This window comes from Ahaetulla prasina, chromosome 11 (genome assembly GCF_028640845.1).
Source record: "Ahaetulla prasina isolate Xishuangbanna chromosome 11, ASM2864084v1, whole genome shotgun sequence".
NCBI classification, from domain to species: Eukaryota; Metazoa; Chordata; class Lepidosauria; order Squamata; family Colubridae; genus Ahaetulla; species Ahaetulla prasina.
Genome location: NC_080549.1, coordinates 9,261,135 through 9,274,833, shown reverse-complemented (window position 1 = coordinate 9,274,833; position 13,699 = coordinate 9,261,135). Strand labels below are relative to the sequence as shown.

The window sequence follows — 13,699 nt, the reverse complement described above, 5'->3', positions numbered from 1 at the left end:
CTCCAGAGGCCCTCTGGAGGCTGGAAATGGACCCATTTACAGCCTTCCAGGGGTAGGCCTATTTTTTGTCCTCCGCGAGCCTTCGTGCACCCCTGCACTTACCTGCATCCAAAACGGGCCACGCAGGGACTCCTGGGACTCCTGGGAGGGGTGGGGTGGGATGGGTGGGCCAGCCAGGAGTGGGATTTGGGGGTTCTCCAAACTGCACAGAATCTTAGCTAGAGGTTCTCCTGAACCCCTGCAAACCCCCAACAGCCCACCCCTGTTCCCAAGGAATTGGCAAGTCCTCCCAACACCGGGAATATACTATTTTAATGACAGGGAATCCTCTATTTACAACAATTCATTTAGTGACCCTTTGAAACACTCTAGACCTGCTCCAGGTGTCCGTTGCATAAAGGCAGTTCTTGTTTTACAACCATTTGTTAGTTTATAACACTTGGCCAATAAAGAATTCTAATTCTAATTTGAATTCCAATTCTAATTTTATCGCCAACGTCTGATGACAGATACGGCACAAGAAGAAGAAGAATTCAAATTCTAAAATTCTAATTCTAATTTGTTCAGTGACCATTTGAAACTACAACGGCACTCAAAATGTGTCCTCACAAGACCATCTCAGCATCTTCACGGTCACGTGATTAAAATTCAGGCACTTAGCAACCAGCTTGTATTTATGATAGATGCAGATCCTGGGGTCATGTGATCACCATTTACAACCTTCCCAGATAGCTTCCAACGAGCAAAGTCAATGAGGGAAAGCCATATTCACTTCATGATTGTATGATTAACAACTATGTCAGAAAAGTTCATTCAAATGGGGCCCACCTCATGTAACGATTGTCTTGCGTCTGAATAGAAATTTTGGGCTCAATTGTGGTTGTAAGTTGAGGACTACCTATATTTATGGCCCGGTTTTGGTGTGTCTATCCTCTTATAAAGGTAAAGGTTCCCCTCGCACATACGTGCTAGTCGTTCCTGACTCTAGGGGGCGCTGCTCATCTCCGTTTCAAAGCCGAAGAGCCAGCGCTGTCCGAAGACATCTCCTGGTCATGTGGCTGGCATGACTCAACACCTAAGGTGCACGGAACGCTGTTACCTTCCCACCAAAAGTGGTCCCTATTGTTTCTACTTGCATTTTTTATGTGCTTTTGAACTGCTAGGTTGGCAGAAGCTGTGACAAGTCACGGGAGTTCACCCCATTACATGGCAGCACTAGGGATTCGAACTGCTGAACTGCTGACCTTTCAATCGCAAACTCAGCATCTTAGCCCCTGAGCAACCACGTCCCTTTATTTTCTTATACACAGTAGTTTTAATTGTTCTGTGACACAGGGAAAGAACAGTACGTGCATCTGATATGCGACTCAGTTTCGTGTATGAAAGATTTTTTTTAAAAAAAAATATTGTGTACTAGGTAGATCAATCAGTCTTATTTTTAAATCCAAGACTCTTCTTTTGAAAAGTCTCTAGGTATTATTTTAGATTTGACATATTAAATAATGCAGGTAATGTAAACATCCTTTTAGAAATGGAATTGATTGAAGGGTTTTTGTGTTTAAAAGATGTAAAATTACAGCCCGACAATTTCAATATATCTAACTTAAAGCCAGTGTTTAAGAATTTAATAGTTGAGGAGCATAGAAGACTATATAGATGAATGACAATATTTAAGGCCTGTTTTCCCCATCTAAAAGTTATTTTAAATACTTTTATTGCTACAACAAATTTTCTTCCCAGAAATATTTAAAAATACTCTGCGGTGCAGTTATCCAAAAAAAAAAAATACTTTTTAAACTTCATTTTGAGTAAGAGGTTAGTAAATTAAATTATTCTGAATAATATATTAAATGTGAAGTGTTCTAAATAAAGTATGATTTAAACAATAAATGTATTTTTCATTAAAGCATGAAATCTTCGATTCATTTCATATTATTACAATTTCTTTATTGCAATACAAAAAGGGAAAAAAAGGTACTGTTTTTATGATGCCCTTATAGTAATTATACTTAATTTAAGAAAATTCACTTTCAATTAAAAGTATGCAAGCAAATCTGAAATATGTTTCTATGCCTATCAGGGCTCAGAGATGTGGCCTAAATTTAGCACAAGGTCATTTATCACAAACCACTAGTTATATTTCTGACTAATTTAGAACCACATTTGGGGATTATATAATTATTTTACAAATGAGGGTAGAAAAAGCCATCACAAAATCATTCATCAACATACAAATACTATTTTTTCCCCATATATCTAAGATTTCAAACTAATATAATAAGGTAAGCTTTCACCTTTAATATAACAATGTAGTTCTAAATTAATGGTGATATTTAAATAAGTACTGCTCGCTGAACATACTTACTAAACAATTCCTTATTAACTTCGGAACTAAATTCAAATAGATCTCATCTCAATTTTTTTCCCAAGCATTCCTCTTTTTCTCTCTTTATCAAGCCACCCATGACATTTGAGAACCTGGGTTTCCACTTCTTAGACCAATACTCTTAGCACTATATTTAACTCTCAATGGGCCAATGAGTAGACCTTCAAGGTCATGTTTGAGTAGACCAATGGTAGTCAATCTGGTCCCTACCGCCCACTAGTGGGCGTTCCAGCTTTCATGGTGGGCGGTGGAGGTTTTGTCCAATACTGAAGCACTTTCCTTTTTTAAAAAATTTAATTGACTTTAAAAAAAATTCATAGCATTATTTAAAAACATTTTCATTAGGTTTTCATAAAATTCCCCATGACAATTTAAATTTCTGAAAATATACTATTTGTATCGCCTGTGCATAAGTTTAGTTCATGTTGCGTAAGTGAAAGTAAATGGCGCTATAGTGCGACCGCAAACAAAAGAGCCTCGTCCCAGAATAGCTCGCGCATCTCCCCCCACACCACCCAGCTGTAACAGACAAGCAGAGCTGGTAGACCCCTGGCTCATAGGATTCTAATTGATCTCATTAATTGGACGTGTTTGTTCCAAGAGAGTCTGAAACTCGAGGTGTCCCAGCTATTGCCCTTTCTTTTGCAATCACCAATCTCAGATCCTTAAACGCCCTGCGGCTTCAGTTCTCTGTAAGCTTTCTTGACACCTCCTTTCCAATTGCCTGCTTCTCTTTCTGTTGCCAGAAAACCTTAAGAAGCGAACATCATTTCTCATGGCTGGGTAGACATGAGAAATAAAAAAGCAGCTTTCAGATGGTACGCATGGGGTGGATAAAAAGACAGAAATCTGGGTCACACAAACTTGAAAAGTTTATCTCTACGTCACCTTGCTGCTTTCAAAATAGCTCGGGAAAGTTTATCCCCCCCTCTCTCTCTCTTTCTCTCTCTCTCTCTCTCTCCCCCCCCCAAAAAAAAATAACATCCTTTTCGCTGCCAATTTAAGATTTGGAAAGGGTTATTCTCTCCCCCCTTAAAGAAAGTTTCATAAAAAGACATGACTCAAAAGAGGAGAGAAGTCATGCCAATTTCCCCATCTTGAATCTTAAAAAGCACAACTTTAAAAGAGAGGCACTTCTGACATTGGCTATTCTTCAACATGCTTAATTAACTCCCAGAAACGCTTGACACGAGATGCACTGATGCTCAGTGGCTTTTACCCCAGCTGCCCTATTTCTTCATGAGACGGGGAGGAGGAGGAGGAGGAGGAGGAGGAGGAGGAGGAGGAGGGGAAGGAGGAGGAGGAGGAGGAGGAGGAGAAGAAGAGGAGGAGGAGGAGGAGGAGGAGGAGGAGAGGAGGAGGTGGAGGAGGAGGAGGAGAGGAGGAGGAGGAGGAGGAGGAGGAGGAGGAGGAGGAGGAGGAGGAGGAGGAGGAGGAGGAGGAGAAGGAATAATTAATGCAGTAAGAAAATAAAATGGCCTATGGTTTCTATTTGCATCGTCTTTTTTTTTTATTGTGATTATTTGAAATTCAGCATTATCATTATTATTTGAAAAAGGCCAGGCGAGATCTGAAGGTGCCCTATTCACCTGGGGATGGGCTGTCGGAGGCACTGAATATCAAGAAGTTTCTTCTTTCTTGTACTTTTTCTCCTTTTTTTCCCTGTACTTAGCACATCTGAAAATCAAGCCTTGAGCAGTCACATCATTTCCAATACGTGCTTTCTTCTTTCCTCTAAATCTCATCTTCCCACAGAAAAGAAGAAAAAAAAATACTCAGGGTGGGAGGAGGAGGAAAAAAGAACAAGGAGAAGAAATCGTGAGATTTTTAGTGCTTGTCTCTAAATAAGAAGTTAAGAGCAACCCAGGCTTGCCTTGATCTTCTTTGGGGATTTCAACTTCTTTGGGAAATTTTTCTAACAGCTCCTGTTAATTGCTGGGGTGGCACAGTGGCCCAGCCGTTAAGATGGTGGGCTCGTTGGCTTGGAAAGCCAGCAGCCCAGGTTCGAGACCCAAGCATCACATAATGGGGTGAGTTCCCATCGTTGCCTCAGCTGCTGCCAACCCAGCAGCAGGGGCAATGTGAGTAGATCAATAGGTACCACTTTGGTTGGAAAGTAGCAGCACTCCGTGATGTCATGCTGGCCACATGGCCACAGAAATGTCTTCAGAAGGCGCTGGATCAATGGCCTTGAAATGGAGATGAGCAGCACAGAAACTTCTTTACCTTTTACTTGTCAATCGCTAAGAAGACCGAGTGAGGCGGTTGTAGGGATTCTCACCATATCATAATTTAATGCAAACTTCCTCAAGTTGCCCTTCCTGAGCACAGAACAAAGGAAATCCAAACACAACATCCACGTGTTTCATTTCTCCATGCCTATCACAATGACCTCAGCATTGAGTTTCACGTTTTGTTACCATTGGTTTGCCGCGCGCAAACGCTTGCTTTGTGTGCGTGCTTTCTGCTTATGTGCTTTGCGCGCACACATGCCTTCTGCACACGTGCCCAGCCTCAACAATGTGGACGGCATAGAGCCAGGGCAAGTGGGCAGGGGCGGCCCTTGTCAGAAGGTTGCCAAAAGTGATCACAAATTCATGAGTGTGTGTCAGTCGCCAAGCATCCAAATTTTGTTTGTGTGGCCATGGGGTTGCTGCAACGGTCAGAGGTGTGAAAAATGGCCGTAAGTCACTTTTTTCAGTGCTGTTGTAATTTCCAATGGATTGTTCTGTCCCCCTCACCTCAGTCCGAGCGATGACTTAATTAGCCAGGAACTATCAGCTCTGGCAGCAAACTAGCGAGCGTCTGCCAAGTGTCTCTGTTATCTCTCTTGATGCCGATGAGTCAACCAGGAACAAACAGTACTTCAGCTCTAGTTAAGCAGTTGATTTGCTTGCCACGAAGTGGTATAGCAGCCCTTGCTGCTTTTATATCCTGTGGGGTGTGGCTCCATGACTCAGCACTTCCTAGGCCTGTCCCACCCTTGCTTCTGTTGTTCCCACCTCTTCTGCCTGCGAAACCTAGGGTCCAGCTAGGCCTGATTGCTATCAGCTGGGTCTGGAGGCATGGCCTGGGGGGGAAAGTGTCAGGGGACGGAGGCCTTGTTATCTTCTCCACCTGGCCTGCCTCTGGCTCCTGGAGCTGAGCCAGGGAAGCCGGTGCTCCAGAAGTAAGTCCTGATGGCCCTTCCCCCTCACTTTCCGAGTCACTTTCTGGCAGGGGCCCCAGCTCAGAGGTCGCAGACACAACATGGATGCTAAACCAATGGTTGTAAGTCAAGGAGTACCAGTACCAGGCCATGAATGCCTACAGAGGCACGTAGTCATTCTGATAAATTAGGCGGAGCTTTGACACCACAAATCGAAAGCTAGAGCCATGATGAACTGAGCCCAAGAAAACTTGACATATTGATCCAGTCAATATGTAGCAGTGAATTCACCAATGGAATCACAAGTTTACATATTCATATTTCTGGAAAGCATTGGTGAATTTGTAGCAACATTCACAGTTGTATCTTTGAGTGTTGTGGTGGCCTAGCAGTGAAGCTAATCACCTCCCGTTCGGAAGGTTGAGAGTTCAATCTTTAGGTAGTGGCAGATGTTTCTCTCTCCCCGGGCGCAAAGAAAAAAAAATGTCTGCTGCGAACTCCATGTGGCATCAGGAAGGGCATCCAGTCAGTAAACTCTCACCTCCATCCAGTCACCCCAACTCTATCCCCAAATTAGTTAAGGGATAAGGGTCATTAAAAGGGGAGTATTCACTGTTGTATCTTTGAGGTTTGCAAAATTCTCAGCATGTTCTAACCTCAACTATCCCTCACGCTCCTCCAGTAACTCATAGAATCATCTGCTACAATGTCCTTCCTGCCGAAGACTACTTCAGCTTCAACCGCAACAATACACCAGCACACAATAGATTTAAACTTAAAGTAAACCACTCCAATCTTGATTGCCAAAAATATGACTTCAGTAACAGAGTTGTTAATGCCTGGAATGTACTACCTGACTCCATGGTCTCTTCCCAAAATCCCCAAAGCTTTAACCAAAGACTATCTACTGTTGACCTCACCCCATTCCTAAGAGGTCTGTAAGGGGCGTGCATAAAAGCACCAGCATGCCTACCATTCCTGTCCTAATGTTCCCTTTGGTTGTATTCAATTTGTGTGGTTATTTCATGCTTATACTTATATATATTGTTGTGTTTGACAAAATAAATAAACAAAATAAAATAAATAAAATAAATATATTAGAGCAGTTTTCTTAAGAAGAAATAATAATAATAATAGAAAGCCTCTGTAAATATTTTATCCCAGTCAGGAGATTGTTGTGATGTCTTTCTTTGGGAAACTGATCAAAGGTGACTTTAAATTATTTATTCGACAAACCCCAAAGGATTATCTCCCAATCATTCTAGTTCTCTTTCAAGCCATAAAAGATAACAAGTTTGATGTGTTAATCATTTCCCCCCCCCAGAACAACATCTCTGAATTAAACTATCATCATTCACCCTTATCAACAGCACAAAAGAACCAAAAAACTGAAATAAAAGAGGAGACATTAAAAAAAAAAAAAAGAGGAGGAGGAAAATCTTTCCATATTCAAAATGTCACGGATATCTAATTTCACTTTTGAAAGGCAGTTATTGTATGCTAATTAGGTATTGAAATGAGGCTTAAAAGCAGAATTAAATCATGAATGCCTCTGCAATATGTTATATCGATACACAACTAAACTGGTGCCGGGTTTATAGACTGAAATTCTAACATTAAATAAATGTGTCTATGTCACTTCCCTGATTCTGTTGACAATGTCAACAGAAATGTGGTTCAAATTATTTTAGCGTATTTTTTTTTTCATTTTTAGTCATTTTTAGCCCATTTCTTTTATTTTCTGGTGGGTGGCAGTTTAAGAATGGTTTATCCAAGCCTAATTCAGGCTTCCCAAAACCCTTGGCTTTCTCAAGATTTTTGGGGTGGTATCTATCAGAATTTCAAGCCAACATACAGCTTATTAAAACGAGACAAAGATCAAAGACAAATACATTTTAGAATAGAATAAGAAAGTTGGAAGGGACCTTGGAGGTTTTCTAGTACAACCTACTGATTAGGCAGGAAACCCTACACCACTTCAGACAAATGGTTCTTCTTATAAACTTCCAGTGTTGCAGTATTCCCAACTTCTGGAGGCAAGTTGTCCCACTGATTAATTGTTCTAACTGTCAGGAACTTTCTCCTTAGTTCTAAGTTGCTTCTCTCCTTGATTAGTTTCCACCCATTGCTTCTTGTCCTGCCTTCAGGTGCTTTGGAGAAAAGCTTGAGTCTCCTTTGTGGCAGCACCTGAGATATTGGAACACTGCTTTCATGTCTCCCTTGGTCCTTCTTTTCATTAAACTAGACATACCCAGTTCCAGCAACCATTCTTTACATGTTCTAGCCTCCAGTCCCCTAATCATCTTTGTTTCTCTTCTCTGCACTCTTTCTAGAGTCTCCACATCTTTTTTCCATCATGGCGACCAAAACTGAATGCAGCATTCCAAGTGTGGCCTTACCAAGGCATAATAAAGTGGTATTAACACTTCACGTGATCTCGATTCCATACCTCTGTTTATGCAGCCTAGAACTCTGTTGGCTTTTTTTGGCAGCTGCTGCACACTGCTGGCTCATATCTAAATGATTGTCCACTAGGACTTCAAGATCCCTCTTACAGTTACTACTATTGAATGAGGTACCACATATACTGTACTGTGCATTTTTCTTGCCTAAATGTAGAACCTTACTTTTTTCACCATTTAATTGTGTATAATTATTTTATACCATTTTAATTGTGTATAAAAAGCTGCAGTAGCATTTGAATACTATATATGCAGAAAGGAATTCCATAATTTGGACACCACTACAATAAAGTCCTTTCCCCCCCCCACTAATTTTCGTACATACAGAAATTAAGATGTTTAAGAATCCATATCCATATGGACTGTGGGAGCCCTTAAAATTGTCCCAAGAAAAACAATTTGAAAGGAGGTAGACTACGTATGATTTAAGAAGCATTTTGTTGGCAACTCCAAGTGTGAAGACAGATGTCCTCAAACTTGTAGAACAGCTGAATGTGCAAGTAGTCAGGCTGCCCTTATTTATCATGGCCGGTCCTATTTTCTGCTCCCTGTCTTTAATAAATCACAGTTCTTAGTTCTGCCTTTTGGTGATGCTTTATTCAAATCTCACAGCTTGGGCAATGCTATAAATGTCATTTGCCAAAGTGCAGCCCCTTCTTCTGCCCGCAGCAATTTACCATATCAATTGGAGGCAAGGTAGACACTTTTTGTCACTTCTTGTCACTTCAAAAGATTGATATAACATAACATAACATAACATAACATAACAACAGAGTTGGAAGGGACCTTGGAGGCCTTCTAGTCCAACCCCCTGCCCAGGCAGGAAACCCTACACCATCTCAGACAGATGGTTATCCAACATTTTCTTAAAAATTTCCAGTGTTGGAGCATTCACAACTTCTGAAGGCAAGTCCTTCCACTTATTAATTGTTCTAACTGTCAGGAAATTTCTCCTTAGTTCTAAGTTGCTTCTTTCTTTGATCAGTTTCCACCCATTGCTTCTTGTTCTACCCTCAGGTGCTTTGGAGAACAGCCTGACTCCCTCTTCTTTGTGGCAGCCCCTGAGATATTGGAACACAGCTATCATGTCTCCCCTAGTCCTTCTTTTTATTAAACTAGACATACCCAGTTCCTGCAACCGTTTCCTGCAACCGTTCTTCATATGTTTTAGCCTCCAGTCCCCTAATCATCTTTGTTGCTCTTCTCTGCACTCTTTCTAGAGTCTCAACTCTATAAATGCATCTATAAATGCAACCTTTGACTTTTGACTTCCCATGGCATAGGACCGGGTTACTTACGGGACCGCCTGCTGCTACCGGCGATCTCCCATCGACCAGTGCACTCCCATAGGGAGGTTCTCCTCGGGGTGCCGTCGGCCAGTCAATGTCGGCTGGCGACACCCAGGCGGAGGGCCTTCTCTGTGGGGACACCAACCCTCTGGAACACGATACCACCAGGTATCCGTCAATTCCCTGATCTTCGGACCTTTCGACCCGAGCTGAAAACATTTCTGTTTCACCGTGCAGGACTGGCCTAGTGGGGTTTTAATAAGGGGTTTTATTGGTTTTAAGTTCTTCAACCAACTCTAAATTTTCCTTTGTATTAATTGATTTTACTTTGACTGTAAACCGCCCTGAGTCCTTTGGGAGAAGGGCGGTAGAGAAATCGGAACAATAATAATAATAATAATTTAGAGAGAAAGGTGACATGAGTATATAAGGGCATCTCCAAAGGAACACGGATCCTAACCAAGTAGGTTTCCCCTGTAGCTAGGATTGAAGTTATATCTTTTTCATAATTCTCCCTCCAGTCTATCCTAACTGAGGAATTGTCCATGAAGAACGGGTGCAGGGGTGAAATGTAAAATTAGTGACTACCGGTTCTGTGGGCGTGGCTTGGTGGGGGGGATAATGTGACTGGGTGGGTGTGGCCAACTTTTTTTTTACTTTTAAAAGCATTTTTTCTACAACCTCTTCGAAGAGTTTGTTAAAAAATGCTTTTAAAAGCCTCTGATGATCAGGCAACTCAGCTGGGATCGCCAGAGGAGCCTTTTAAAAGCATTTTTTCTACAACCTCTTCGGCCGTTATCTTACATACAGAATCAGTTCAACTGGAGATTTTCAAGGATTTAATTTGGAATCAGTGATAGATTTATTTTCTGGATTAGAAAACAACAACAATTGAATTGTTTTAAGGTTTGATGTCAGATTAACATGGTGAAGAGTTATGAATAACTTTATTCTAAACACACTTTTTGATTTTGCTATGCACTACATTATTTAAGACACAACCATTCGAAATTTTCAGTTGTGTTTCAAGAAGGTACATCTTCCTATCACTTTGCGCAACTTCAGACTGAATGCAAAATTAATTCTATATGCATTGTCATCTGATTCCTAATTTAATAAAGCAATACGTAAGGCTAGCTCATTATGTGGTTACATGATGGAGAGATGTGAATTCATAGGATTTGGACTGGAAAAAAAAATGAAAAAGCTGATCCAATATCTGTCTATTTTTTCAATCTCCTTTTTGTCTCTCTCTCTCTCTATCTGGTCATTAAAAGTCATCACTGACTTGGTGGCACATAATGAATGCAGTATGTAAATGTCATTCTAATTTTAAAGGTGTCTTTAAAAGACTTCCATTAGGACTTACACAAAATTGCTAAAGACCCTTTAAAGGCTTTCATTAGGGCTATTAAAATTGCTAAAATAAATTCTGTCTTTAAATTCTGCCAATTATATTTCAGTGAAATAAATTCTCTAAAGCTAAAGACTGGTCCTCGGGGCAGAAATCTTCCTATAAATTCTTTTTAAAAAATAATGGCATAATATTAATATGTTACCAATGCAGTGGTGAAATTCAATTTTCTTTACCACCAATTCTGTGGGTGTGGGTTGGTGGGCGTAGCAGGGGAAGGATACTGCCAAATCTCCATTCCCACCCCACTCCAGGGGAAGGATACTGCCAAATCTCCATTCTCACCCCACTCCTGGGGGAAGGATATTGCAAAATCTCCATTCCCACCCCACTCTGGGGCCAGCCAGAGGTGGTATTTGCCGGTTCCCTGAACTACTCAAAATTTCTGCTACCGGTTCTCCAGAATCTGTCGGAACCTGCTGGATTTCACCCAGTGGTAGGATTCAAGTAATTTAACAAGCGGTTCTCTGCCCTAATAATTTCTTCCAACAACCACTTTGCCAAACTGCTCAGTAAGTTAACAACTGGTTCTCCCAAAGTGGTGCAAATTGGTTGAATCCCATCACTGATTTCAACTCTGGACCAATGTTTCAATCGCATGTTTCGATGTTTAAGATCTCATCATAAGAGTCCCATATTAATTTCCAAGGAAAAGTTTTAAAAAGGAAACTCATAGGCAGATGTGTAGAAAGAAGGAAGGGGTATTTATCTATGATAAAGGAGGCCCCATTTAAATGACCTTACGACAAAATTTTATCTTGATAATGAAAAATGTATTTAGTTTGCCATATGAAAAGAAACTAACTTAATTTTGCAGTGGGAATAGAAGTGGGTTTCAGCAGGTTCTGACCAGTTCTGGAGAAGTGGTAGTGGAAATTTTGAGTTGTTCGGAGAACCGGTAGTAAAAATTCTGATTGGCCCCGCCCCATCTATTCTCTGCCTCCCAAATTCCAGCTGATTGGGAGGAAATGGGGATTTTACATTATCCTTCCCCTCCCACGCCCAGCAGGCCACACCCACCAAGCCACACCCACAGAACCAGTAGTAAAAGAATTTGAAACCTACCACTGATTGGGTATGAATGCATAAACACATACAGTATAAGGCTGTAATTATTTTCCTGCTCCCACTTTTAATTTAGCCAAATTTTCATGCATGTGTTTATTTTTTTTTTAAAAAAATGAATAAAAATAGAAGCTGTCGGAGGAACTTTTGTGAACTCTACATGTTATAAAACTGCAAATAGGAATACATATGTTCAGAGGAAGTGTGCACCAGAACATACACAAATTTCACTGCTTACTAAATGAATTTGGGTGGGAAAGACTGTCAGATTTGGAAGTTAAGATAGTTTCCACCCAAAGAGTAATCAACTTATGATCACTGTGCTAAAGAAATAATTCCCTCAACACTGTCAAACTATTTACTAAATCTGCACTACTATTAATCTTCTCATAGTTCCCATCACCAATCTCTTTCCACTTATGACTGTAACTTTGTTGCTGGCAATCCTTATGATTTATATTGATATATTGACCATCAATTGTGTTGTAAATGTTGTACCTTGATGAACGTATCTTTTCTTTTATGTACACTGAGAGCATATGCACCAAGACAAATTCCTTGTGTGTCCAATCACACTTGGCCAATAAAAATTCTATTCTATTCTATTCTATTGTATTCTATTCTATTCTATTCTATTTACTTCGCTTTGATCTACAAATATTCTCTCTTGTATTGGTCTTTACATGGGAGGAAGAAAGGCAGGGACTTTGATTCTTTTTTTCTTCTCAATCTTGGAGCAGAAATCCATGTGAGATCCATCACAACAAACAGTTGTCTGGTTACCTATTGACCTGCAGTCTGAAATTGAAGACATTAGACAGCTCCACAGATGCCATCAATTAGCATCGTGAGCCATGACGCTGGCGTTAATTATAATTACAGTTGCAATTCTGAACTGCAAAGCCAGGCGTGCGAGTTGGCATGAAGGAAACAATCTTTGGTACCTTCCTTTCTACCTGCCTCTTTAAAGATAATTTAGCAGAAATGCTGGGAATCTGCTTTATATGCAATTTTCTCTAACTATCTATCATCAATTTCCTTAAGGCCATCAACTATGAGCAATGATGGCACAGTGGTTAGAGTGCAGTACTGCAGGCTACTTCTGCTGACTGCCGGCTGCCTGCAATTTGGCAGTTCGAATCTGACCAGGCTCAAGGTTGACTCAGCCTTCCATCCTTCTGAGGTGGGTAAAATGAGGACCCAAAATTGTTGGGGGCAATAGGCTGACTCTGTAAATCACTTAGAGAGATCTGTAAAGCGGCATATAAGTCTACAGTAGTGGCCAAAATTGTGGAAACCTTTTGGGAAAAGTGTATTTTCTAAAATTAGCTAATACCACCACTCTTTTTTTTTTTTGGAGTAGTACCATAAAATTATATATCAATGGAAAGATAATTTAATCAAGAATGTAAAGCAATAACTTTTATGAAGGATTTGCTATTAGAATAGCAGTTGCCACTATAGAAGAAGAAAGAAGAAAAGTGAAACACGTAGAAAAAAACAAGATATACCAAAATGATCACCATGTCAGTTAATACTTCGTTGGCTAACCTTCAGCATGAATTAAAACCTTACAACATTTTCCCATGGAGTGAAGCAAGTCTTTTAGTTCTGCAGCTGTTGTAATGTGAAACCAAGATTGAACGATGGCTTCTATTAACTGGGTTTTATTGCTGGGTTGCTTCTAACAAGTTCCTTTAGTCAGCTCCATAGATTTTCAATTGGGTTAAGGGTCTGGGCTATTCCCAGACCATTCCAGCAGTGGATTAGGATTATCTTGAAACTCCCCCCACAAAAAAAGTGGTGTTATTAGCCATCAAACCTCAAAAATACACTTTTCCCAAAAGGTTTCCACAATTTTGGCCACTACTGTAAATGCTATTGCTAATGCTATTGCTATCAATGGGATAACAGAAATGGTTTATTTAGGGAAAA

At 40.5% G+C, this 13,699-nt stretch overlaps 1 protein-coding gene across 1 annotated transcript in view; it reads right to left on the bottom strand.

Annotated features, from left to right (window-relative positions):
• Positions 1 to 13,699, bottom strand: part of PCDH11X (protocadherin 11 X-linked) — a 785,021-nt gene that overhangs the window by 181,124 nt on the left and 590,198 nt on the right. The window lies entirely within an intron of this gene.